This window comes from Malaclemys terrapin, chromosome 12 (genome assembly GCF_027887155.1).
Source record: "Malaclemys terrapin pileata isolate rMalTer1 chromosome 12, rMalTer1.hap1, whole genome shotgun sequence".
In the NCBI taxonomy this organism is placed as follows: Eukaryota; Metazoa; Chordata; order Testudines; family Emydidae; genus Malaclemys; species Malaclemys terrapin.
In genome coordinates, this window is record NC_071516.1 from 32,908,199 (window position 1) to 32,933,191 (window position 24,993).

At 43.7% G+C, this 24,993-nt stretch overlaps 1 protein-coding gene across 2 annotated transcripts in view; it reads left to right on the top strand.

The window, feature by feature from the left end:
* MMP24 (matrix metallopeptidase 24) overlaps positions 1-24,993 on the top strand; it is a 154,998-nt gene that overhangs the window by 81,610 nt on the left and 48,395 nt on the right. The gene's annotated exons all lie outside the window — the stretch shown is intronic.

Below are 24,993 nucleotides of genomic sequence, written 5' to 3' on the forward strand. Positions count from 1 at the left end.
CTCCTCTGATGGTTACCTTCATCTAATTTCACACCTAAACTTGTTGATGGCCAGTCTAGATCCATTTGTTCTTGTGCCTTTAATGTAAATAACTCCTCCCTCCCTAATGTTTATCCCTCTGATGTATTTATAGAGAACAATCATATCTTCCCTCAGCCTTTCTTATGTTAGGCTAAACAAGCCAAGCTCCTTAAATCTCTTCTCATAAAGTAGGTTCCTCATTCCTCTGATCATCCTAATAGTCCTTCTCTGCACCTGTTCCGGTTTGAATTCATCTTTCTTAAACATGGGAGACCAGAATTGCACACACTGTTGCAGATGAGGTCTCACCAGTGCCTTGTATAATGGTAATAACAGTCTCCTATTGTTACTGTGTCTCAGTCGGTCACAATCGAGAATACCAAATTCAGGACAAGCTGCTGAGAAATAGGGCAGACACACCCCAAAACTGGTGGTTATTCTTCCATAAGGTACACACCAATCCAGGAACAAAAGTAAAGTTCTGTCTCACCACACTGGCTAACAAAAAGTCAGAAAACCAGCCTCTTTGGGTATTCCAGCCCTGGATTCAACACCTGGAAACTAGACTTGATGATGAGTGGTTATTTAAAACCAATTTAGTCAAACAAAGGGTTTTTCTGATCCCAAAGGACCAGCCACCTACCAAGGTCAATATATAACTCAGATCTTACCAATAATCACTCTGTTTCCAATCCTTTAGTATCTAATATCTAAAGGTTTATTTATAAAAAGAAAGGAAGAAAGGTGAGAGTTAAAATTGATTAAAGGAATCAAATACATACAATAATTGCAAAGTTCTTGGATCAGGCGTGAAGCAGTGATGGAATAAACTGCTGGCTTGTTAAGTCTCTGGTTGCTCCAAAATCACTGTAAGGTCCTCAGTCCCTTGGTTAGAATGTTCCCATCAGTATAAGTTCATAGTCCAGAGGTTTGAGCAGGAAAGAGACAAAATGGAGATGTTTCCAGGGCCTTGTATAGCTTCGGCTATGTGGAGGGAAACTCATTGCCTCAGTTTGTGGATGGAGTTTAGAGTCACACGAGCAAGTCACATGCCCTTGTGTGCTTTGATGAGTCATAGCAGAGGCCACTACCCATACTCTAGTTAGAATGTTCACATGAACGTCCACCAGGTGTGGATAGGCTTCTTCCATGGTCCATTGTGTTCATTGATGAGCCATCAACTTGAATACTCCATTCACAATGTGCTGGCCAGACTGGATACAAATTATTCTGGGGGTGCTATCACAGGAGCAAACACATTTGAAATACAGGTACATAGTCAATATTCATAAGTTCAGATAAAAAAATGATACATGCATGCAAATAGGATAATCATATTCAGCAAACCATAACTTTTCCATTGACACCTTACTTGACACACACTATACAAGATTTGTTGTGATTATATAGCAGTGGTAGCAACAATGATCTACATGGTCATATTTTAATCATATAATGTAACACCTATCTCTACTAGAAATACCACACCTGATGCAGTAAATATATTGATGCATCCTAGGATTGCATTAGCCCTTTTCATGGCCACATCACATTAGCAGCTCATAGTCATCCTGTGATCAACCAATACACACAGGTTCTTCTCCTCCTCTGTCACTTCCAGGTGGTAAGTCGCCAGTTTATTGCAAAAAATTATTGTTGTTAGTCCCTAAGTGCATAACCTTGCACTTTACACTATTAAATTTCTTCCCATTTCTATTACTCCAGTTTTCAAGGTCGTCCAGATCTTCTATGATATTCTGGTCCTCTATATTGGCAATACCTCCCAACTTTGTGCCATCTGCAAATTTTATTAGCCTCTCCCACTTTTTGTACCAGGGTCATTAATGAAAATGTTAAATATGATTGGTCCCAAGATCGATCCCTGAGGAACTCCACTAGTAACCTCCCTCCAGCCTGACAGTTCACCTTTCAGCATGACCCATTGTACTCTCCCCTTTAACCAGTTCCTTCCCCAACTTTTGATTCCTCTCCAGTGTAACTAATAATTTCCATGTGTAACTATATCAAATGCCTTACTGAAATCCAGGGTTCGACCCCCAAGTTTATGGCTACATTAAAAATCTTTGCTATAGGGCTTGCAATTTCATGTGCCATTTCCTTTAATATTCTTGGATGGAGAGTATGGACCCATTAAACTGTCTGAGTCTGGCTTGTGGTAATTTCTGTTTCCATATCCTTGTTCCCATTAGCCACCTTGCCGTTGTCCCCAGGCTCCTCATTACTGTTATTAAAAATTGAGGCAAAGTATTCATTTAGATGTTGGGCCATGCCTAGATTATCTTGAATCTCCTCTCCATCTTCACTGCTTAGAGATCCCACTTCTTCTTAGAATCATAGAATATTAGGGTTGGAAGAGACCTCAGGAGGTCATCTAGTCCAATCCCCTGCTCAAAGCAGGACCAACACCAACTAAATCATCCCAGCCAAGGCTTTGTCAAGCCAGGCCTTATAAACCTCTAAGGATGGAGATTCCACCACCTCCGTAGGTAACCTATTCCAGTGCTTCACCACCCTCCTACTGAAATAGTGTTTCCTAATATCCAACCTAGACCTCCCCCACTGCAACTTGAACCCATTGCTCCTTGTTCTGTCATCTGCCACCACTGAGAACAGCTGAGCTCCATCCTCTTTGGAACCCCCCTTCAGGTAGTTGAAGGCTGCTTTCAAATCCCTCCTCACTCTTCTCCTCAGCAGACTAAATAACCCCAGTTCCCTCAGCCTCTCCTCGTAAGTTATGTGCCCCAGCCCCCTAATCATTTTTGTTGCCCTCCACAGGACTCTCTCCAATTTGTCCACATCCCTTCTGTAGTGGGGGGACCCAAAACTGGACACAATACTCCAGATATGGCCTCACCAGTGCCAAATAGAGAGGAATAATCACGTCCCTCGATCTGCTGACAATGCTCCTACTAATACAGCCCAATATGCTGTTGGCCTTCTTGGCAACGAGGGCACACTGCTGACTCATATCCAGCTTCTCGTCCACTGTAATCCCCAGGTCCTTTTCTGCAGAACTGCTGCTTAGCCAGTCGGTCCCCAGCCTGCAGCGGTGCATGGGATTCTTCCTTCCTAAGTGCAAGACTCTGCACTTGTCCTTGTTGAACCTCATCAGATTTCTTTTGGCCCAATCCTCCAATTTGTCTAGGTCACTTTGGACCCTATCCCTACCCTCCAGCCTATCTACCTCTCCCCCCAGTTTAGTGTCATCTGTGAACTTGCTGAGGGTGCAGTTAATCCCATCATCCAGATAATTGATTCTTGCCTTGTTTTATTTTTATTTATATGGCTAAAGAACCTTTTACTGTTGGTTTTAATTTTCTTTGCAAGGTCCAACTGTGCTTGGCCTTTTGGCAGTTCTCACTTTTTCTCTATACTTTCTGACCTTCAACGGGTAGCTTTCCTTGCTGATCCATCTCTTCTTCCATTCCTTGTAGGCTTTCTGCTTTCTCTTAATCACCTGCGTGAGATGTTTACTCATCCAGTTTAGTCTGCATCCCTTCCCTGTGAATTTTTTCCCCTTGCTTGTAAAGCAGGCTTCAGATAGGTTCTGCAACTTTGTCTTAAATTAATTCCAAGCCTCCTCCACATTCAAATCCTTGAGTTCTTCAGTCCAGTCCACTTCCTTAATTAATTGCCCTGATTTTTAAAGTTAGCTCTTTTGAAATCAAGGACCCCAGGTGCAGATCTATTTTTGTTGATCCTTCCAATTAGTTTAAACTGAATTAACTCATGATCACTTAAAGCAAGGTTGTCTCCTGCAACCAATTTTTCTATGTGGTCCTCGCTACTTACCAGTACTAAATCTAAAATGGCATCCCTGGTCATACATAGGCTCTGACTTTTGTTTTTTTCCAGCGGGTGCTTTTGAAGAGGTGTGTGTGTTGAGGGGAGGCTATTTTCAGCATAGTTATACACTTCTTTCATATTCTAGTTATTGAATGTGTCTAGCATTTGTATCTTTACTATTTTAATAATGATTAAATTGTTATGAACAACATAATTACATTATCATGAATTACAGTATATTTAAATAATTGCAATCACCTACAAGCTCTCTTCTCTAACGTCCCAGTTTAAAGACGTTCTGTCTCACTGTAGCTTTCTGAATGAAACTGTTAGCAATCTTCTTTACACCTAGTTCCCTGGTATTGTCTTGATGCACGTTAAGGACAGCGTCTGTCCCATTTATGACTGGAGACAATTTTTAAGACTTCTGAAGCTGGAGAATGAGTTCAGGATGATACAGGCACAGTGAGGATTCTTATGAATTTGTAGTACTCTGGAAATGTAGTGCTTCCAGAGTACTGCAAATGACTCCAAAATCTCTTTCTTGATGGGTAACAGATAATGTAGACACCATCATTTTGTATGTATTCTTGGGATTATATTTTGCCATGTGCATTACTTTGCATTTAACATTAAATTTCATCTGCCATTTTGTTGCCAAGTCACCCAGTTTTGTGAGATCCCTTTGTAACTCTTTGCAATCTGTTTTGGACTAATGATCTTCAGTCATTTTGTATCATCTGCAAACTTTGCCACCTTACTGTTTACCCCTTTTTGCAGATCATTTATGAATACGTTGAACAGCACTGGTCCCAGTACAAGCCCCTGGGGGACACCACTATTTACTTCTTTCCATTCTGAAAATGGACCATTTATTCCTACCCTTTGTTTCCTATCTTTTAACTGGAGTGCCTGGAAATGCTTTCAGTATCATCTAAAGGTCCTTAATTTAATGTAATTTAATTTAATGACAAGCCTTTTGTTATCTTAATCACCCTGCCTCTGTTTATAAGCACACTCCCTGCCCCAAGGACAGAAGTTGTTAGCAGCACAGAACTCATCATATTCTACACTCAAGCTCTGGCTCCTGGGTGCTGAGCACCCACTATTTTTTTTTTTCATGATTGCTTGAGCCCCGGAGCACCCCTGGAGTCAGTGCCTATCTCCCCACTTGTTGGTTCAATGACTGGTGAAGAAATCTGTCAGCTATCACATCCAGGAATATCCAGGGCCTATCATTATTAGTAGCACTGGCCCTCCAGTCTGTATCTGGGAAATTAAAGTATCCCATAATCACATAATTCCCTGTAATATTTATTTCATTAGAAATATTCAAAAGGTCTCTATCCATATCCAAATTGTATCCTGGGGTCTGTAGTAGACCCCAAATGCTGTCCCAGTGGAGCATTCGCTACCTTTCTTCCCCAAAGTGATTTTGACCTGAATGGATTCTGTTTTATTCATTCAATCACTTCTAATTTCTTCACAGTCTACCTTGTCATTAATATACAATACAACTTCACCCCTTTACCTTTATTTCTGTCTTTCCTGAATAGCACATACCATTCAATACCTGTACTTCAGTCATGACTACTAGTCCACCATGTTTCTGTTATCCCTATAATATCTGGTTTCACTTCCTGCACCAATACTTCTAGTTCCTCTATTTTATTACCCAGGCTCCTTGCATTGATGTACAGACTTTGTAGTTGTTTTTGCTTGTCTTCGCTCAGATTCCTTGCCTGATTAGGTAGTTATCTACTGCCAGTATCGCCTACCTGACTGTTACTATCATTGGTATTGGCACTGTCTTTCCTCTTCTTGTTCATTTTCCTACCCTCTTTGTACTTTGAAGCTCATAACATTTCCCAGAATTTACATTAGCCAAGTCTTCTCCCTAGAGACATTACATACAAGATAAATTCATGGAGGATAGGTCCATCAATGGCTATTAGCAGGATGGGCAGGGATGGTGTCCCTAGCCTCTGTTTGCCAGAAGCTGTGAATGAGCAACAGGGGATGGATCACTTGCTAATTACCTGTTCTGTTCATTCCCTCTGGGGCACCTGGCATTGGCCGCTGTTGGAAGACAGGATACTGGGCTAGGTGGACTTTTGGTCTGACCCAGCATGGCCGCTCTTATGTTCTCTTAATACATACACATTTGCATTTTTAATACAATGAACACCTAAAAACCTGACACTTAATTCAATAAGGTTTAACATAATAAGCTTTGCAAGACAGAGAATACTAGTGTAATGACCATTACAGGATACTGTGTCCAGGTTTTGTATACACATTTTTAGAAGGATGTTAAAAAGTTGGAGATGGTTCAAAGAAGAGTCACAAGAATGACCAGAGGTCTGGAAAACCTGCCTTGCAGTTAGAGACTTCCTCAGGCTCCTTGGAAAATCCCAGCCTGAATCTATTTGGTTTATCAAAGTGAAGGTTGAGGCAACGTTTCTCATTGACAGTCTCTCAGATACTTTCTCCCTGCAGAGGAACTGTTACGCCTTTTCATCCAAGCAGCTAGTCAAAGTTCGGGCCCTGCAGGTTGTTTCCACTAGGAAGAGAAATTTATGAGACAGATATTTCTCTGATCTAAGATCCTGGCCTTGTTCACAGAGCACAGATACAGTCTCTCCCAGCAGAAGTAAATTCACTTTAGTATTTAGACAACACATTCCTGAGCTGTTTCACTTATCCCTTTGTTTTGGGTGGTAACCTGTGCTTAACTTAGGGTTGCCAGATGTCCGGTTTTCGACCGGAACACCCAGTCCAAAAGGGACCCTGGAGGCTCCGGTTGGGATATTAAAAGTCCGGTCAGCGATGTAGTGGGGGCCCAGGGCTAAGCCAAGCTCCCTGATTGCCCTAGTTCTGCGTGGCTCCCGGAAGCGGCTGCCAGGTCCCTGCAGCCCCTAGACGCATGGGCAGCCAGGGAGGCTCCGCATGCTGCCCCCGTCCCGAGGGTCAGCTCCGCAGCTCCCATTGGCTGGAAACCGCAACCAATGGGAGCTGCGGAGGCAGCACCTGTGGGCGCATGGGCAGCGCGCAGAGCCTCCCTAGCCACCCATGTGCCTAAGGTCTGCAGGGACCTAGTGGCCACTGCTGGGAACTGCAGTAAGCGCCACCATGAACCTGCACCCTGAACCCTCTCCCGCACCCCAACCCCCTGCCCCAGTCTGGAGCCCCTCCCACATCCAAACTCCCTCCCTGGGCCTGCACCCCCCCATCACCCCAACCCCCTCATGAACCCCACCCCACAGCCCGCATCACCAACCACAGCCCCCACCCCCTCCCGCACTCCAAACCCCTCAGCCCTAGCCCAGAGCCCGTCCCCGCACTCCAAACCTCTCATCCCTGGCCCCACCCCAGTGCCCACACCCTCAGCTGGAGTCCTCCCCCCTCACACCCCAACCCCCTAAGCCAGCCCAGAGCCCTCTTCCGCACCCTGAACCCCTCATTTCTGGCCCCACCTGCAGCCCACCCCCCCAGCTCAGAGCCCACCCCCCATCCCAACCTCCTACCCCAGCCCAGTGAAAGTGAGTGAGGGTGGGGGAGAGTGAGCGATAGAGGGAGGGGTGATGGAGCAAGTGGGGGTGGGGCCTCGGAGAAGGGACGGGGCAGGGGGGCAGGACAAGGGTGTTTGGTTTTGTGCCATTAGAAAGTTGGCAACCTCAGCTTAACTGTCTCTTACAGTTATCATGCATGAAGGGCAGCAGTTAAACCTACTACAGTACTATTTGTCCAAAAGCTATGCAATACTAGAAAGTTCTTCATTCTTGCAGGCAACAGAATAACATGGTTGGAGGTTGAAGCTAGAAACACCCTGTAAAGGATTTCACTCACCGCATGTGAGACCACCCACTCCATCCTGGGATCTTAACCTAGTTCTCAGGGCTTTGGTTAGACCTCCTTTTGAGCCCATGGCAACTCACTCTCTCTTACACTTGTCCATGGAGACAACATTTCTAATTGCCATCACCTCAGCTAGGCACATAGGAGAAATAGCAGCCCTGATGGCTGTGCCATTCACAATCTTTTTTAAAGACAAAATAACCCTGAAGCCATATCCCAAGTTTCCCCCTAAAGTTGCCTCCATATGAATCAGCAGATCCATCTCCCTGTTTTTTCCCCAAAACCACATCATGGGAGGCGATTCTGCATATGCTACATGTTAGAAGAGCACTAGCATGCTACTTGGACAGGACAAAAGACTTTAGGAAATCCCCTAAGCCCTTCCCTTCATTCGTGGAAAGATCCAAAGGCTCTGTGATATCAGCCAAAAGACCATCCTAATGGGTCCTCCATTGCATTAATCACTATTATCACGGGCACAACCTGTTTTCTCCATCTGGAGTCCCTATGCACTCCACGAGGTCAATTTCTACCTCGGTCACATTCCTAAAAGATGCCCCTATCGGAAATCTGCAGAGCAACAACTTGGGCCTCTGTCCCCCACACTTTCTCAGCACATTATGCAATCACTGACGATTCAGCCTCTGATGCCATCTTCAGCTCCTCAGCCATAGAGACACCACTTGAAGAAGAGGAAGTTACTCACCTTGTGCAGTAACGATGGTTCTTCGAGATGTGTGTCCTTATGGGTGCTCCACAACCTACCCTCCTCCCCTCTACTTCAGAGTTCTCCATAAGGGGTCTGCGACTGAGAAGGAACTGAGGGGGGTTTGCCCGCACAGTGCTAGATAGCCTTGAGGCAGACTACGAGGGAGGGAGAGCACATGTGCGGGCTGAAGGGATGCTGCTACCTAAAATCTCCGATTAGAGGCGCAGGGACACAGATACACCTCCAGTGGAGCAGCCATAGGGACACACCTTGGGGGGAGGGATAGCTCAGTGGTTTGAACATTGGCCTGCTGAACCCAGGGTTGTAAATTCAGTCCTTGAGGGGGCTATTTAGGGGTCTGGGGATTGGTCCTGCTTTGAGCAGGAGTTGGACTAGATGAACTCCTGAGGTCCCTTCCAACCCTGACATTCTATGATTACTGCACAAGGCAAGTAACTCCCTCTTTTACTTACACACCATCAATTCATCCATTGATACACAGTGATAACTGAGGTACTGCAGACAACATTGACCAGGTATAAAACACTGGATTTTAAACATTTACAGTATAGACAATGTTAATTGTTGATTTCAATATGAAATCCATGAATAAGAAACACATCTGCAATCTCCGCTTTTGGAACATAGCATATTCTACTATTTATAAACTTATCTGATGCTCACGTTACACTACAGAGGATATTACAATTAGGTACATTTAATAATAACCACTCAATATATTACATATTATCCATACACCTGCTGAGACATTTGGTCTCCTACTTACTATTGATTACTGACAAATAAAAATACTTCTCTCCACAGAAAAAAAGATACTTAGAAAGAGATTCTTTGACAATCAGAAATTAAAAGTGCTTCAGAGACAAAAATATGCTAAAGAAGAAAAAAAGGCAGAGCATTGGAATCAAGCTAAACCAGAACCCTCCCTAAAAATATCATACAACACATGAAATACAAAATCAGAAAAAAAACAAAATACAACACAATAATTAATGAATTAGTAGCACAATCACACATATCACAACTGAGGAGAACAAAAGAATTAACAGTAAGAAATAGAAAAAGACGGATAAACTGAAAGAAAGAGAAGAAATACTCTGAAACACGAAATAGTGTGATACCAACCCTTCAGAAAAGTGTATTAGCCTGATTATTCAGGTTGTCCCAGCCACACTCAGGGCTCAAGTAAGGTGTTGACACTCTAGGCTCATGCCTAGGGCCCTTATTCCTGGCATCGCAGCAGAATCTCAGTTTATATTTTTTAAAAGTACATTTCTAGCCCTCTTGGTTATGAAGAAAATGGGAATGCCATGCACTACAGCAATGTCTGCCTGGATCGGCAGAGAGCTTGTGACCATAGGGGTGTCCAGAAAACAAAAATTTCCTTTCACAAAAAAATCTGAGGTTTCAAAATTTGTTTTCATTCCACATCAAAATGATGGCTGAGACCTCTAGAATAACTTAGCGAGAAATACACACAGAGTCAGTGCAGTCTAGAATAGCCCATAGCCTGGTGGTTAGGGCACTCATCTGGGATGCAGGAGATCCAACTTCCTGCTCTGCCTGCATCTCTTTTTGGCCGAAAGAATATTTAATTACTTATACAAAGTGGAACAGCTCTCACAGGAGGAGGGGAGAGAGAGAGATTGAGAGTAACTCCATAGTCCAGGAGCTAGGGCACTCACTCAGGCTATAGGAAACCCAGCTTCTAGTCTTCTTCTTCCTTTGAATCAGGAAGAGGGAGTGCCCTAACCACTGGCCATTGTCTCTCTCTGGTTTTGACCAGGAAATTCCATCCTGGACCTGAGAAACCTTCCCAATGGAAGTTTTGTCAAAACCAATACATTCCCACAGAAAGTGTTGGTTTTTGATGAACTGGCATTGTCTGGCAGAAATTTCTGCCAGAAAAATGTTTCATCAAAAAATTCCCAACCAACTCTACTCATGATATGGTTACAATGCGAATTAAAGTTACTTAAAGAAATAGAGGAAGTAGCCCAAAGTAACCCCTAAAATACAAATCTGTTAAAATCTAGCTTACTCAGCACACACTCTCCTAATAAGAAGTACATTTGTAGATTCCCAGATTTATACATTTTAAAGCTAGAAGGGACTGTTATGATCATCTATTTTGACCTCCTGCAGAACATGGGACAGAAACCTCATTCAGGGGTTCCTGCAGCAGAGATAATTATTCATTCCCAATACATGAGTGAACAGTATCAAGCCCAATGAAGCAAGGTGGAACTATCTCTTAAGAAGACATTCCAGTTTCTCTTCAGAGATTTCAAGTGATGATGAATTTCTCTCTTCTTCAGGGAAGCTGTTCTAATGATTACTCACTGGTAAGAATTTACAGCTTATTTCCAAATTACAGTTTCTAATTTTGATTTCCAAGCTTTGAATTTTGTTACACCTTTATCTTCTAGATCAGGGGTTCTCAACCTGTGGGGTTGTGACCAGATTTCAGGAGGGTCACGGTGTACCTCTCTTTCTCCCATTCTTTCCTTTTCCTCAAATAAAATATTTTTTCTAAAGCTCCTACTTGTGGAGATAAATTTGAAAATGTGAAATGAACATAAACGGATGAAGTAATGCTTGCCTGAATCCTCAGAGAACTTTTGAGAGCTGTGAATGGCACCATCCATCACAGTCAAAATCCTGTGGACTCTGCCAGTTGGAATTTAACATTTCCATTACGCCACAGAATTCAAGATTATTGCCATGGAATTTACTGTTTTGCTGCAGCTAGGCACCCAACATTTTGTTTTGTCCCCCTGACCTGCTAGGACTTCAGCTACCTTTTGCTCTCCAGCTTTCCCGTCCCCCCGCCCCCCCCACACACACACACAAAGGGGAGTTAACTGGATTCCAGTGCATGCTCCCCACAGTGTTCTGTGGCACCAAGCAGCAGAGGAGGGTCACATCCATTCTCCTTTTGTGACCTTTTCATCACTCTTCTGCAATCTGCCACTTGAAGCCTGACTTTCCTCTTTGGGAGACACAAAACAAAACACATCTGTGATGGGGCAGAGATGCCCCGCACCAGCAATGAGGGAGTTAAGGAGGCTATCAGGCTCTCCACTGGCAATGAAGGGATTGGGGAAAGCCTGAAGATCCAGTTGGCCCGCCCTGCTACACCTCCAGCCAGTATCAGGCATGGGAAGGGAGATAAAAGAAGAGAGTCTAACCCAGTTCAGGACTGAACAGGAAGGAGGACAAAAATCTGCTTCTGTTGGTGAGATTGAAGCCTGGTTGCAGCCCTGGAATGGAGCTCGCATGCTGGCCGCATCAACTCTCCTGGAAGGGATGAGTAGATCCTGGGTCGGGAATTGGCTGAAGAACAGACTGGGAGATCAGCCCTGAAGGTTGGGGCCCCACCAAAGGTTAGTGTGATGACCCTGATTACCTTTTAATCTTAAACACCCCCAAAAGGGTGTTTAAACCCATTAATGCCAGACTGAAGGTTGCGTTGGCTGGAGGACCAAAACACCACTCTCTTGTACCTTATTGGGACAGAGACATACCAGTGGAGACCCACAGCTGGGTGAGTTGTGCCCAGAAGGGCTACAAGGGAGCACTACCTCAGAAGCCCTATTACAATATCCTAGCATGACTCTCAGTTACCGTAATACTGTAAAGAGGTTTTCACAGTAGTGGTCCAGGGATTCTGAGATGTTCATATGGCCTTTAAAGAGGGGCACACTGAGCCATTTGAAGACCAACTTTACAAAAGTAACCACTGAATTCTTCAAGTGAAATGTACAGGCTTACAGAATCAGAAGACTATTTTGTTGATGTCAGTGCTGTAAACATCAGACTTCGTGTCACGGTAAATTGTGAAAGCTGCCGAGACTCAGAGAATTGAGAGAGGTTGTGTCCTGAACCTCAGATGTCATCAGTGTAATGTTGGGACTTGCTGCTAGCAATCAACGTTACAGCCGTTCCCCTCTCCAAAGTTGCAGTCAGACAACAAGTTTGTGATGTGGCAGATGTTCAGGAACAGCTGTGTAGAAGAGTTCAGGAAAGCCAGTACTTCTCAGTACAATAGGAGGACACTACAGATATGTCTCCCTGTGCACAGCTTTTATTTGTTGTCCAATCTGAGTAGGAAGGAGCTATACAAGAGGACTGCCTGTTTCACCTTCTGCTGACAGTATGTGCTATAGGGACACAACATCTTTGACACTATCCAACAATCAGTTCTTCCAGGTGAGTTGGATAGGCACTGCTGGGTTGATATTTGCATTGGTGGTGCCTGACCTATGATAGAAAAACACAGCAGCCTTGGACTAGACTCCAAAGGACAAGAAAAGATGAAATTCTTGAATTACCTATACAACAATGCAAGGAGCCTGGGTAACAAGGAAGAGGAATTGGAATTGCTCATTTATGAGCGTAAATTTGATCTAGTTGGTATTACTGAATCCTGATGGGATAATTCATATGAGTTGAATGTTAAAATAAATGGTTATAACCTAATTTAGGAAGGATCAAAAGGGATGGGATGTAGCAGTGTATGTCAAAAATAGAATTTCCTCTTTCCAAGTCACTGACAAGTCATAGGGAAGGATAGGAGAGAGGTCCTGGAGGCCAAATTTAGGCTGCTAGGTAAGAGATTGAAGTCCAGGAGCTCAATGGTAGCATTCTCTGAAATGCTCCCTGTTCCACGCACAGGGCCAGTTAGACAGGCAGAACTGAAGGGCTCAATGTATGGATGAGATGATGGTGTAGGAAGGAGGGATTTCGATTTATTAAGAATTTACACTATTTCACTAGGAGGGTGGTGAAGCACTGGAATGCGTTACCTAGGGAGGTGATAGAATCTCCTTCTCTGGAGGTTTTTAAGGCCCGGCTTGACAAAGCCCTGACTGGGATGATTTAGTTGGGAATTGGTCCTGCTTTGAGCAGAGAGTTGGACTAGATGACCTCCTGAGGTCCCTTCCAACCCTGATATTCTATGATTCTAAGAACTGGGGGACCTTTTGAGAAAGGGGGAGCCTATACAGGAGGGATGGGCTCCATCTAAACCAAAATGGAACCAGATTACTGGTACTTAAAATTAAAAAGTTCATAGAGCAGTTTTTAAACTAAGGGCTGGGGGAAAGCTGACAGATGTAGAGGAGCACATGGTTCAGACAGAGACATCCCTTAGGGGAGGATCTATTCATGGAGATTCTCTATGTCCTGGTAAAGAGGAGATGATGGAAGATGATAAAATATGGGTAGGATCTGATGAGAAACAGTCAAATGAAAAAGAGACCCATTCAATTACATTATGTAATGGCAGACAGCTAAAAAGTGACAATTTCTTTAAGTGCTTATATACAATGCTAGAGGTCTAAATAATAAGATGGGTGAACTAGAGTGCCTTGTATTAAATGAGAATATTGATAGAATAGGCATCACTGAAATTTGGTGGACTGAGGATAATCAGTGGGACACAGTAATACCAGGGTACAAAATACATCAGAAGGAAAGAACAGGTTGTGCTGGTGGGGGAGTGGCACTATATGTGGAAGAAAGTATAGAGTCAAACGAAGTACAAATCTTAAATGAACCAAACAGTACCATAGAATCTCTATGGATAGTAATTCCATGCTCGAATAATAAGAATATAGTAGTAGGGATATACTACTGACTGCCTGACCAGGATGGTGATAGTGACTGTGAAATGGAGATTAGAGAGGCTATAAACATAAAAAACTCAATAATAATGGGGGATTTCAACTATCCCTGTATTGACGGGGTACATGTCACCTCAGGACGGGATGCAGGGATAAAGTTTATTGACACCTTAAATGACTGCTTCTTGGAGCAGCTAGTCCCGGAACCCACAAGAGGAGAGGTGATTCTTGATTTAGTCCTAAGTGGAGCACAGGATCTGGTCCAAGAGGTGACTATAGCTGGAGCACTTGGTAATAGTTACCATAATATAATTATATTTAACATCCCTGAGGTGGAGAAAACACCACAGCAGCCCACCACAGTAACATTTACTTTCAGAAAGGGGAACTACAGAAAAATGAGGAACTTAGTTAAACAGAAATTAAAAGGTACAGTGCCAAAAGTGAAATCCCTGCAAGCTGCATTGAAACTTTTTAAAGACACCATAATAGAGATTCAACTTAAATGTATACTCCAAATTAAAAAACATAGTAAGAGAACCAAAAAAGTCTCCCCTCCCTCCCTCCCTCCATGAAAGCAACGGCAGACAATCATTTTGCACCTTTTTTCCTGGGTTACCCGTGCAGATGCCATAGCATGGCAAGCATGGAGCCTGCTCAGCTCACCGCTACTGTTATGAGCATTGTAAACATCTTGCGCATTATACTGCAGTATGTGCAGAACCTGGCTAAGAGACGGCAGCACGAGGACGATTGTGAGAAGGACATGGACACAGACTTTCCTGAAAGCACAGGATGTGGCAATTGGGACATCACGGCAGCAGTGGGGCTGATCCACTATGTCGATACAGTGGAACGCCGATTCTGGGCCCGCCAAACAAGCACACACTGGTGGGATCGCATAGTGTTGCAGGTATGGGATGATTCCCAGTGGCTGCGAAACTTTCGCATGTGTAAGGCAACTTTCCTGGAACTCTGTGAGTTGCTTTCCCCGGCCCTGAAGCACAGGAATACCAAGATGAGAGCTGCCCTCACAGTTGAGAAGCGAGTGGCGATAGCCCTGTGGAAGCTTGCAACTCCTAACTGCTACCGGTCAGTCGGGAATCAATTTGGAGTGAGCAAATCTACTGTGGGGACTGCTGTGATTCAAGTAGCCAATGCAATCACTGACATTCTGCTATCAAGGGTAGTGACTCTGGGAAATGTGCAGGTCATAGTGGATGGCTTTGCTGCAGTGGGATTCCCTAACTGGCGGGGCGATACACGGAATTCATATCCCCATCTTGGCACCAGACCACCTTGCCAACCAGTATGTAAACTGCAAGGAGTACTTCTCAATGGTGCTGCAAGCACTGGTGGATCACAAGGGACGTTTCACCAACATCAATGTTGGATGGCCAGGAAAAGTGCATGACACTCGCATTTTTAGGAACTCCGGGCTGTTTGAGCAGCTGTAAGAAGGGACTTACTTCCGAGACCAGAAAATTACTGTTGGAGATGTTGAAATGCCAATAGTTATCCTTCGAGACCCAGCCTACCCCTTGCTCCCATGGCTCATGAAGCCATACACAGGCAGCCTGGACAGCAGTAAGGAGCAGTTCAACTATAGGCTGAGTAAGTGCAGAATGGGGTAGAATGTGCCTTTGGACGTTTAAAAGCTCACTGGCGCTGTTTGCTGACTAGGTTAGACCTCAGTGCAACCAATATTCTCATTGTTATTACTGCTTGCTGTGTGCTCCATAATATCTATGAGAGTAAGGGGGAGATGTTTAGGGTGGTGTGGGAGGTTGAGGCAAATCGCCTGGCTGCCAATTTTGAACAGCCAGACACCAGGGTGATTAGAAGAGCACAGCTAGGCGCGCTGCGCATTAGAGAGGCTTTGAAAATCAGTTTCAAGACTGGCCAGGCTACGGTGTGACAGTCGTGTGTGTTTCTCCTTGATGCAAACCCACCCCCTTTGTTGATTTTAATTGGCTGTAAGCCAACCACCCTCCCCCCTTCGATTACAGCTGGCAAAGGAAATAAAGTCACTATTGTTTTGAAACCATGCATTTTTTCTTTATTAATTAAAAAAAAAGTGAGATAAAGGATAAGGTAGCCCAGGTGGGATGGGGTGGGGGAGGAGGGAAGGACAAGGTCACATTGCTTATTGTAGCCACACTATAAATCAAAACTGTTTGAATGCCAGCCTTCTGTTGCTTGGGCTATCCCCTGGAGTGAAGTGGCTGGGTGCCCGGAGCCTGCCCCCCCCCCACGTTCTTGGGCGTCTGGGTGAGGACCATATGGAACTTGGGGAGGAGGGCAGGCGGTTGTACAGTGGTTGCAGCGGCGGTCTGTGCTCTTTTTGGCTTTCCTGCAGCTCCACCAGATGCCTGAGCATGTCCATTTGCTCCTCCATTAGCCTCAGGATTGCATCCTGCCTCTGCTCATTGTGCTCACTTAATGCTTTCCTGGACTCTGCCACTGAATGCCTCCATGCATTCAGCAGTGCCCTATCAGTGCGGGAGGACTGCATGAGCTCAGAAAACATGCCATCGCAAGAGCGTTTTTTTCGCCTTCTAACCTGCGATAACCTCAGGGACTGAGATGATAGGGGGAGTACAGAAACATTTGCACCTGCTGGGGGATAAAAAGGGAGAGTACAATTTAAGACGATACAGTTCTGAGAACAAAAGGGAGACTCTTTCACAGTGAATCAAGCAATTCACAGCAGACAGCACATGTGCTTTAGGTACAAGGTCACATTTTGCTTTTATATTGAGCGCCTGCCAGTGGCACATCACACACGGCTGGGCAACAGAATTCGGTTTCCAGGCAGCCATGGTAAGCCAAAGGGTACGCGGGGTTGGCTTCTAACGCCTTCATAATGTGGGAATGTTTTCAAACTGCAGTGCCCTCCTTTCCCATAGCAGGCAATGCCGGTTAGGCTTGTCATTTAAAAGGAGGGGCTGCGGTTTTCGGATGGATGTGTAGCACACACCTTCCCCCACTGCTCCATGTGACTATTTGAGATGATCTCTTCATCCCTCCCCCCGCTGCGTGGCTATTCTCAGGGATGATCCCTTTTAGCCAAGTGCAAACAGCTCAGCATGAACAGGGTCCTTTTACTGTTCCCTTACAAAATTCCCCTATTTCAACCAGGTGACCATGAGTGATACCACTCTCCTGAGGCTAATACAGAAAGATATAGACCGAATGCGACCAAAGGTCTTGAATGCGAACAAAACCCAGGACCATTCGCTGCCATGCTTTGTGTTGCAATGATTCCAAACTACTTGCCACTGGCTTGGCGTGGTAAAGTGTCCTACCGTAGAGGACGAAATAAGGCAGCCCTCCCCAAAAACATTCTGCAAAGGCTTTCAGAGTACCTCCAGGAGAGCTTCATGGAGATGTCCCTGGAGGATTCCCACTCCATCCCCAGACACATTAACAGACTTTTCCAGTAGCTGTACTGGCTGCGAATGCATCCCAAGTCTTCAGGGCAAATCAAACATTAAACATTATTGCTTTTAAACCTTGTACTGTAGTTACAAATGTGCACTCACCAGAGGTGCCTTCTCTGCCTTCAGGGTCGGGGATCCCGCCTTGGAAGGGTATTGGCTCCAGGGTGATGAAAAGGTCCTGGCTGCCGGGGAGAACGGATTCACCACTTGCCTGCTGCGCATTCGCCTCCTCCTCCTCCTCCTCCTCATCCACAAAATCCTCCTCCTTGTTGCGTGATACTCCCCTCTTGCAGGTGTCCACAGACAGTGGTGGGGTAGTGGTAGGGTCCCCCGCTAGAATGCCATGCAGCTGATCATAGAAGCTGCATGTCTGGGGCTCTGACCCGGAGTGACCGTTTGCCTCCTTTGTCTTTTGGTAGGCTTGCCTGAGCTCCCTAACTTTCACATGGCTCTGCTGTGTGTCCCTGTTGTAGCCTCTGTCCATCATGCCCTGTGCAATTTTGGCATATATATTAGCATTTCTTCTTTTTGATCGGAGTTCTGCTTGGACAGATTCCTCTCCCCATACAGCAATCAGATCCAGTGTCTCCCGTTCAGTCCATGCTGGAGCTCGTTTGCGATTCTGGGGGGACTGCATGGTCACCTGTGCTTCTGAGCTCGCCACGCTGACCAAACAGGAAATGAAATTCAAAATTTCCCGGGGCTTTTCCTGTGTACCTGGCTAGTGTATCGGAGTTGAAAGTGCTGTCCAGAGCGGTCACATTGGAGTACTCTGGGATAGCTCCCGGAGGCCAATAACCATCGAATTGCGTCTGCACTACCCCAAATTCGACCCAGCAAGGTTGATTTTAGCGCTACTCCCCTCACCGGGGAGGAGTACAGAAGTCAATTTTAAGAGCCCTGTAGGTCGACGGAACAGGGTTGGTTGTGTAGACGCATTCATGATAAAATCGACCTAACACGGCTAAATTCGACCTAACCCCGTAGTGTAGACCAGGGCTCTATGAATTCTTTGCACTGGTCTTCACAGCTGAGGATGTGAGGGAGATTCCTAAACCTGAGCCATTCTTTTTAGGTGACAAATCTGAGGACATGTCCCATATTGAGGTGTCATTAGAGGATGTTTTGGAACAAATTGATAAATCAAATAGTAAGAAGTCACCAGGACCAGATGGTATTCGCTCAAGAGTTCTGAAGGAACTGTGGTTTGTAACCTATCATTTAAATCACCTTCAGTAGCAAATGACTGGAGGATAGCTAATGTGATTCCAATTTTTAAAAAGGGCCCCAGAGGTGACCATGTCAATTACAGGCCAGTAAGCCTGACTTCAGTACCAGGCAAACTGGTTGAAACTATAATAAAGAACACAGGCACATAGATGAACATAATTTGTTGGGGAAGAGTCAGCGTGGTTTTTGTAACGGGAAATCATGCCTCAACAATCTACTAGATTGAGGGGGGGGGGTCAACAAGCATGTGGAATGGGGGGATCTAGTGGATATAGTGTACTCACCAAAAGCTAAGTAAAGTAAGATGTCATGGGATAAGAGGAAAGGTCCTCTCATGGATCGGTAACTGGTTAAAAGATAGAAAACAAAGAGTAGGAATAAATGGTCAGTTTTCAGAATGGAGAGAAGTAAACAGTGGTGTACCCCAGGGGTCTGTATTGGGATTAATACTATTCAACATATTCATAAATGATCTAGAAAAAGGGGTAAACAATGAGGTGACAAAATTTGCAGCTGATACAAAACTACTCAAAATAGTTAAGTCTAAAGCAGATTGCAAAGAGCTACAAAGGGATATCACAAAAGTGGGTGATTGGGGAACAAAATGGGAGATGAAATTCAATGTTGATAAATGCAAAGTAAATGCACATTGGAAAACATAATCCCAACTATATATCTAAAATGATGGGATCTAAGTTACCTGTTATCACTTAAGAAAGAGATTTTGGACTCATTGTGGATAGTTCCCTGAAAACATCCATTCAATGTGCAGTGGCAGTCAAAAAAGCTAAGAGAATGTTGGGAATCAATAGGAAAGGGATAGATAATAAAACACAAAATATCACATTGCCTCTCTATAAATCCATAGTACACACACATCTTGAATGCTGCATGCAGATGTGGTCTCCCTGTCTCAAAAAAAGATATATTGGAATTGGAAAAGGTTCAGAAAAGGCAACAAAAATTATTAGGAGTATGGAACAGCTTCCGTTTGAGGATAGAGTAATAAAATTTGGACTTTTCAGCTTGGAAAAGAAACAACTAAGGGGAGATCTATAGCATCATGACTGGTGTGGAGAAAGTAAATAAGGAAATGTTATTTACTCCTTCTCATAACACAAGAAATAGGGGTCACCAAATGAAATTAATAGGCTGCAGGTTTAAAACAAACGATAGGAAGTATTTCTTCACACAATGCAGTCAACCTGTGGAACTCTTTGCCAGAGGAAGTTGTGAAGGTCAAGACTATAACAGGGTTTTAAAAAGAATTAGATAAATTCATGGAGGATAGGTCCATCAATGGTTGTTAGCCAGGATAGGCAGGGATGGTGTCCCTAGCCTCCGTTTGTCAGAAGTTGGGAGTGGGCAAGAGGGGATGGATCACTTGATGATTACCTGTTCTGTTCATTCCCTCTGGGACACCTGGCATTGGCCACTGTCAGAAAACAGGATACTGTGCTAGATGGACCTTTGGTCTGACCCAGTATGGAGGTTCTTATGTTCTCTTAATACATACACATTTGCAACGAACTCCTAAAAAACTGACACTTAATTCAATAAGGTTTAACTTAATAAGATTTTCAAGACAGAGGCCATTAGTGTAATGACCATTACTGGATACTGTTTCCAGGTTTTGTATACACACTTCTAAAAGGATGTTGAAAAGTTGAAGACGGTTCAAAGAAGAGTCACAAGAGTGACCGAGTTTGGCTGTTCTTATGTTCTTATGTATGTTTTTAATGTCCTAATAGATGAAGCACAAGATGGGATACTAGTTGGTGTCTGATACAGACCACAAAATAACATTAGGGAACAGGATGACCAGCTCCTTAAACATTTATCTATAATATGTAGGTAAAAAACATTCATGATCATAGGGGGACTCAATTTGAAAGACATATGCTGGAGGTCTCATGCTGCCAGCATCCTTAGAAATTCTAAATATTATCGATGGCAATTTCCTAACTCAATGTATTGCACCAAACACAGGGGGATACTATATTAGGCCTCATCTTGACAGATAAAGAGGAATTGATCACAGATCTAAAAATTAATGGTAACTCAGATACATGTTCATGACTTGATTACATTTATAATGTGCAAAGAGAATAAAGTTCACACCAGTGATATATATAATTAGTGCTTTAAAGGACCAATTTCACAAAGCTGAAAACAATTATGGGCCAAATCAGCTGGGAGGAAGAATTTAATCAGAAAAATGTGAATGATAATTGGGTATTGTTCAAGAACACCTTACTAGATGCCCAAAAAGCCACAATCCCATAAACAAGGAAGAAGGTCGTACTAGTTAAAAAACTGACCTGGTTTAGTGGGGAAGTGAAGGCAGAGATAAAAATAAATAACAAATGGGAAAAAAGGGGCAGTTAATAGTAATGAATATAAATTGGAAGTTAGGAATTGTAGAAAATTGATAAGGTAAGCAAAGGGACAGAAGGAGAAATCTGTGGCCAATAGGGTTAAGGACAATAAAAGGAGGGTTTTTTAAGTATATTAAGAACAAAATGAATCCTAACAATGATATTGCTCCATAACTAGATGGAAAAGGTAGCATTATCAATAATAATACAGAAAAGACAGAAGTGTTCAATTAATATTTCTGTTCTGTATTTGGGAAAACAACAGATGATGTAGACATATCATCTGACAACACTCTTTCCATTCCACTAGTAACTCAGGATGATGCTAAACAGCAGCTACTAAAGTTAGACATTTTAAAATCAGCAGCTCCTGATAACTTGCACCCAAGAACTTTAAAATAGCTGGCTGAGGAGCTCACTGGACCATTAAGTCTTGAAACACCAGTGCCATAAGTCTGGAAGAAAGCTAATGTTGTGCCAATATTTTTAAAAGATAAATGAAATAACCCGGTTAATTATAAGCCTGTCAGTCTGACATTGATCCCTGGCAGGATAATGGAGTGTCTAATACGGGACTCGATTAATAAAGAATTAAAGAAGGGTAGTACAATTAATGCCAGTCAACATGGGTTTATGGAAAACAGACCCTGTCAAACTAAATTGATAGCTTTTTTATGAGATTACGAATTTGATTGATAAAGGGAATATCATTGATATAATAAACTTAGACTTCTGTGAGGCATTTGACTATATACTGGATGACCTTTGGACCAAAATTGGACACAATGCTCCAGCCGAGGCCTAACCAGCGCTAAGTAGAGCAGTACTATCCCCTCCTGTGACTTGCATGGTATGCCTCTGTTCATGTAACCTAAAATTGCATTTGCTTTTTTTGCAACATCATTGCATTGCTGACTCATGTTGAGGTTGTGATCCACCACAATGCTCATATCCTTCTCAGCTGTGTTGCTGCCAAGCCAGTTTTCCCCCATTCTGTATTTGTGCATTTGGTTTTTCTTCCCTAAGTGTAGCACCTTACATTTGTCTTTGCTGAGTTTCATTTTGTTGCCTATAATCCAGTTCTCCAATTTATCAAGATCCCTCTGAATTTTAGCTCTATCCTCCAAAGTGTTGGCAACCCCCGCCCCCCAGTTTTGTGTTATCTGCAAATTTGATCAGTTTGCTCTCTATTCCTGCATCCAGGTCATTTATAAAGATATTAAACAACACCAGACCCCAGAACAGATCCCTGTGGAACATCACTTGAGACCTCCCACCCATCTGACATAATTCCATTAATAGCTAATCTTTGTTTGGGTTATTTAACCAATTATGTATCTGCTTAATGGTAGTTCCGCCAAGCCCACATTTCTCCAGCTGACTTATCAAAATGTCATTTGGGACTGTGTCAAAAGCCTTGCTGAAGTCCACGTATATTATGTCCACCACATTCCCCGTATCCACCAAATCAGTTACCCTGTCAAAGAAGGAAATCAAGCTGGTTTGGCATGGTTTGTTCTCGGTAAATCCATGGTGGCCATTAGCAGGATCAACCCTTCATCTGCCAGGTATTTGCAAAGTGAATGTTTTATACTTTGCTCTGTCTAGTAGCTTCCCAGGTATCGACATCAGGCTGACTGGTCTATTGTTCCCCGCTCCTCCTTTTCCCTTGTTTTAAAGTTGGGCACTACATTAGCCCTTCTCCAGTCTTCCGGGACCTCTCCTATCATCCATAATTTTGCAAATATTATTGCCATTGGCGCTGACATTTCTTCAGCTAATTCCTTCAATACTCTCGGGTGAATAGCATCAAGCCCTGCTGATTTGAATTCATTCAAGTTGGTCAGAATTTCTGTGATGTGTTCTTTACTTTGCCCAATCTGCATGCCTTCCCCTTTGTCTATGTTAACTTCACTTGTCATCCAGTCACATGTTATTTTTTGTGAGAAGACTGAAACAAAGTAGGCATTGAGCAGATCTGCCTTCCTATCATCTTCTGTTACCAGCTCACCGTCTCCATTGAGCAGCAGACCCACACCGTCATTGATCTTTCTTTTTTGTCTGTCATATTTGAAGAACCCCTTCTTGTTACCTCTAACATTCCTTGCCAGCTGTAATTCATTCTTGGCCTTGGCTTTCCTAATTTTGTCCCTACATACTTGCGCTATTCCTTTGTATACTACCTTGGTGACATGCCCCTCCTTCTATTTCCTGTATGTATCCCTTTGGGGTTTTAGATAGCTAAAAAGCTTCTTGTGCAGCCACATTGGCTTCCTGTGGCCTTTCTTATCTTTCCTCTGCATTGGAACAGCTTGATGTTCAGCATCCAGTATTACATCTTTTTAAAACTGTCAGCTCTCTTTGACTCCTTTTCTTCCTAATTGATCTTTTATGGGGCCTTGCCTACTATTTCTGAGCTGGTTGAAATCTGCCTTTCTGAAGTCCAGTGTCCTTGTTTAGCTGTTCTCATGTCCTCCTTTCGACAGGATCTTGAATTCTATCAGCTCATGATCAGTTCTCCCAAGTTTCCGACCACCTTCACGTTCACAACTAATTCATCCCTGTTGGTCAAAACCAGATCCAAAATGAATGACCCCCTAGTTATTTCCCCAACTTTCTGATTCAGAAAGTTATATGCTAAGAATGTGCAGGACGTATTATGTTTTGTTGTAATAGTCTTCCAATAGATATCAGGAAAGTTAAAATCCTCCATTAATACTAGCTCGTAGCTAACCTAGTTATCTGTTTGTAGAATGACTCATCCACTATGGGCCGGGGGGAATGATCGTTGGTGTGCTTTTTTACTTACGGAGGAGATGAACTGTGGATTTTAAGTCTGAATCTGAAAAGATATATCAAGACTTTTTGTTTGGATATGACTCCCAGATGCGCCTTATCATGTCTTTATCTTTATTGTTTGAAATGTACTTGCTATATGGTGTGATGCAGTGATGGTGATAAACTTTCTTAATGAATTCAAAGCTTTTATTCGTTAACATCATTGTATTAGAAAAGGACAGTATTAGAGAACTGACAGGCAGGCCAGCTGCCATGAAAAGGCCAAAACGGTAATAAAATAAAGTGCACAAGTGAAAAGCAGTGAAACCAGTACAAAAAAAGAAATTGAAGCTCCCCTCCTTCTGCATGTCCCCTGCCGCCTGTTCTTCTTTCCCTTCTAGTGCTTTTTGCATGCATTTGATGCTGCTGCATGGGCAGTGGAAGCCTGCATAGGCTACATTTGCCCAGTTCAACTAGATTAAGTCCTGGTTGCCTAAGCCATTCAACCACAGAACTTGCCAGTGGGTTCCTGGTCTACAGGACATGGTACATTACAATGAAGGGGACTCAGGAGGTGGTGCTGGCACAGGACATGCAGACGGAGCAGGAGCCTGCTCTCTCACAGCCATTAGCACAAACAGCCTCTCCACCACGTCTTTCTGCTGCACTGTATCTTATTCCCTCAAGTGACGTTCCTGCTCAAGAAACTGAGCTGCAAATCACTCCATGTGCCCTGCAGCTTCTCTTTGCCATTCAACTTGCTGTAAATCCTTCTCCCTTCAGTACTGAAGCTGCTGATTGGCTCTGTCCAAACTGTCCATCATAAGGTTGTCACAGACACACTTCCTCTTTGACTGCATGGAGTATGTCTACACTGCAATTAAAAATCTGCAGCTGGCCCATGCCATCTGACGCAGGCTTGCAGGGCTTGAGCTGTGGGGCTGTTTAATTGCAGTGTAGACGTTCAGGCTCAGGCTGTAGCCTGAGCTCTGGGACCCTCCCACCTTGCAGTGTCCTAGAACCCGGAACAGAGCCCAAGCCCAGAAATTTACACTTCAATTAAACAGCCCCACAGCCCAAGCCCTGCAAGCCTGAGTCAGATGGCATGGGCCAGCCACTGG